Raw genomic sequence first — 4,401 nt, 5'->3', positions numbered from 1 at the left:
GTGGCAACAGTTTGGGGAAGCCCTTTCCTGTTTCAGCATGACAATTCCCCCGTGCACAAAGCGAGGTCCATACAGAAATGGTTTGTCGAGATCGGTGTGGAAAACTTGACTGGCCTGCACAGAGCCCTGACCTCAACCCCATCAAACACCCTTGGGATGAATTGGAACACCGACTGCAAGCCAGGCCTAATCACCCAACATCAGTGCCCGACCTCACAAATGCTCTTGAGGCTGAATGGAAGCAAGTCCCCGCAGCAATGTTCCAACATCTAGTGGAAAGCCTTCCCAGAAGAGTGGAGGCTGTTATAGTAGCAAAGGCGGGACCAACTCCATATTAATGCCCATGATTTTGGAATGAGCTGGTGTCCACATACTTTTGGTCATGTAGTGTAACTACTGTATGGTACCTATGTTAGTATGAACACATTTCACATCCAAATAATCTATAAATAACTTGAGTCACAAAGATTTTTATATTTTAGGTTGATTTGGACATTTGCACAAAAATGCATACATAGGTACCATTGACTTGCATTGGTGCAATATGTCATTTTGCAATTTGGTTGAACTATCCCTTAAAGCTAGAATCCTAAGTTGCTACATCCATTTTGGGACTTATAAATTAGTGATATATACCCATTGATTCTTGAAAAATAAAACGTAATGTCTCATGAGCTTAGTTCAACTGGCGTACTGCATCAGAACCCAACATATAAGCTTGTTTTACTCCAGCGTTTGTAAACAACATAAATGTAATGGGTTGAAAACAAAGTCACTAAAAACAGACACCCCTTTATTATTATTATTTTTAAACCAATTTGTTTATGTACACTACCGGTCAAAAGTTTTAGAACACCTACTCATTCAAGGGTTTTCTTTATTTTTTACTATTTTCTACATTGTAGAATAATAGTGAAGACATCAAAACTATGAAATAACACATATGGAATCATGTAGTAACCAAAAAAGTGTTAAACAAATTTATTATATTTGAGATTCTTGAAATAGCCACCCATTGCCTTGATGACAGCTTTGCACACTCTTGGCATTCTCTCAACCAGCTTCACCTTGAATGCTTTTCCAACAGTCTTGAAGGAGTTCCCACATATGCAGAGCACTTGTTGGCAGCTTTTCCTTCACTCTGCGGTCCGACTCATCCCAAACCATCTCAATTTGGTTGAGGTCGGGGGATTGTGGAGGCCAGGTCATCTGATGCAGCACTCCATCACTCTCCTTGGTAAAATAGCCCTTCCACAGCCTGGAGGTGTGTTGGGTCATTGTTCTGTTGAAAAGAAATGATAGTCCCACTAAGCCAAACCAGATGGGATGGTGTATCGCTGCAGAATGCTGTGGTAGCCATGCTGGTTAAGTGTGCCTTGAATTCTAAATAAATCACAGACAGTGTCACCAGCAAAGCACCCCCACACCATAACACCTCTTCCTCCATGCTTTACGGTGGGAAATACACATGCAGAGATAATCCATTCACCCACACCGCGTCTCACAAAGACACGGCGGTTGGAACCAAAAATCTCCAGACCAAAATACACATTTCCACCAGTCTAATGTCCATTGCTTGTGTTTCTTGGCCCAAGCAAGTCTCTTCTTCTTATTGGAAATTTATGAGGCTGGTAACTCTAATGAACTTATCCTCAGCAGAGGTAACTCTTGGTCCTCCATTCCTGTGGCGGTCCTCATGAGAGACAGTTTCATCATAGATGGTTTTTGCGACTGCACTTGAAAAAACTTTTTAAATTCTTGAAGTTTTCCGGATTTACTGACCTTCATGTCTTAAAGTAATGATGGACTGTCGTTTCTCTTTGCTTTGAGCTGTTCTTGCCATAATATGGACTTGGTCTTTTACCAAATAGGGCTATCTTCTGTATACCCCCCCCCCCCCCCCCACACACACACACCTTGTCACAACACAACTGATTGCCTCAAACGCATTAAGAAGGAAAGAAATTCCACAAATTAACTTTTAAGAAGGCACACCTGTTAATTGAAATGCATTCCAGGTGACTACCTTATGAAGCTGGTTGAGAGAATGCCAAGAGTGTGCAAAGCTGTCATCAAGGCAAAGGGTGGCTATTTCAAGAATCTCAAATATAAAATATATTTTGGTTTGTTTAACACTTTTTTGGTTACTACATGATTCCATATGTGTTATTTCATAGTTTTGATGTCTTCACTATTATTCTACAAAATAGTAAAAATAAATACAAATCCTTGAATGAGTAGGTGTTATAAAACTTTTGACCGGTAGTGTATTTGTCTTAATTAATCTAAATTGTATCTTCTTAGTAGTCCATCAGGCCAATAGATGGCGCTGTTGCACTGTGGTAGTAAGAGAAACAGCAAGTTCTGGCCAAGCGCGCACATCATTCTTCCGAATAAAGAAAGCGCCAGAACTTTGCAGACGTAAACTTTTTGGGGGCTCGTCCGGGATAGCGCCACTATCTGGTAAATTGCTGATTCTACAACTGGGTGATACGGACGTCAGAGCTGCGGAGAAGGCTGCGAGAGTTATCCAGAGAGCTGAGGCTACAGGGACGACTTCGAGAGTCACCAGAGAGCGGATTGAGGAGTGGCTCAAGAAGAAGCACATTAAGGTCCTGGAGTGGCCTAGCCAGTCTCCAGACCTTAATCCCATAGAAAATCTGTGGAGGGAGCTGAAGGTTCAAGTTGCCAAACGTCAGCCTCGAAACCTTAATGACTTGGAGAAGATCTGCAAAGAGGAGTGGGACAAAATCCCTCCTGAGATGTGTGCAAACCTGGTGGCCAACTACAAGAACTGTCACAGACAATGACACTACACCGAGCGAGACCAACAACACCTCAACAACCAAAGACACTGTGAGTAATTGGTCAGCACATGCAGCACCCCTGGTTGCAGAACAGGTATCTGGGTTGATAAGGGTTATTGATGTAGCAGCACTGTTTCCCCCGTAGAGAATTTAAGTTCCATGGTGGCCAAATCTCTGATTCTGTTTCTGATTTTACTTACAGTAGTATATGTAAACAAATTGATGAGGGTCTCCAAGAGAAATACCCTGAGTCAGAGGTAGTCAGAAATGTTCTAAGAGTAATCAAGCCAGGTACTTTCAGGGACATGTTGACAAACAAAGAGGATTTTACTGTAGTGGAGCTGAAACGCTTCTTTAGGTCTCACCTCAGAGATAAAAGTAGCACAGAGCTCTTTCAGGAGCTGAGTAACGCTATACTGCAGGACAGGGAAACGCCTCAACAGTTTGCATACAGGTTAATGGGGCTCAAACAACATGTACTGTTTGCATCACAGCAGAGTGGTGATGAGTTTGACTATGACAAGAAGCTGGTACAGGGTGTGTTGCTTCACACACTTTACCAAGGGCTCAGTGAAAAATACACTAAAATCAGAGATGAACTCAAGAAATATACCTCTGATTGTAGCGTGACTGATGACTTAATCCTCGAGCAGATAACACAATCAGCCAGTGAGGAAGCAGATAGACAGAAGCGTCTAGGTCGCAGTGCTAGACACAGACCATTAAATGTCAACTCAGCACAGCAACAAGGGGACAGTGAATATTGTGACCAGTCTTCCCCCACTCAGGTTGATGGTGAAGTGAAGGCCAATCGCACAGCCATCCAGGAGCTGACCGCAACAGTGTCTGCACTGGCTAAAAACCTGGAGAAAATTATAAAACCTGCTGCAGGTGAGGCCCAGGGGTACACACATCCCCCACCCTCCGGAGGTCAGACAAGAGTTGAGGCCCAGGGATATGCCCATCATCTATCCTCCAGAGCACCGACAAAATAGGAACCGAGATATGCCTCTTCACCACCATACAGAGCAACGACGACAGACAGGGCCCACACTAAGGGTAAATGTCAAGACTGTGTCCAGCAGGGAATTGAAAGCTGCCCTCACTGCTTCCATTGTGGACAAGAAGGACACAGAGCTGTCGGCTGCCTAACGAGACAGACGTCGTGAAACGGGTCCAGGTCGCTGGCGAGGGACAGACTGACCGCTGCAAACAAAACGTCCCTACTCCAAATCAGCTGTGTGAAGACAGAGAAACCAGCTACACGTCCACACACAGGAACATCAACACACACTCGGCCTAAGACACCCAAGGTGAAACGCGTTGCACAGCTTATTGGCAATAGATGTATGGTCTCATGCATATGTAATGGAGTCAAAGTTGAGATGTTGTTAGACATTGGGGCACAGGTTAGCATTGTACGGAGGGCCTGGGTAGAGAACGCTTTGCCAAGCGTTGAGATCCAACCCCTTGAGACTGTTAACTGAAGGCCAGCTCCACGTGACTGCAGCAAACAACACTACTGTCCCCTTGAATGGATGGATAGTGTCCCTGTAGCTTCTGAGTAGTAAACATGGGAAAATGGCCATACATG

The sequence above is a fragment of the Coregonus lavaretus genome, assembly GCF_964263955.1.
Source record: "Coregonus lavaretus genome assembly, chromosome: 13".
Lineage (NCBI taxonomy): Eukaryota > Metazoa > Chordata > Actinopteri > Salmoniformes > Salmonidae > Coregonus > Coregonus lavaretus.
Note: the sequence above shows the minus strand (reverse complement) of the source record.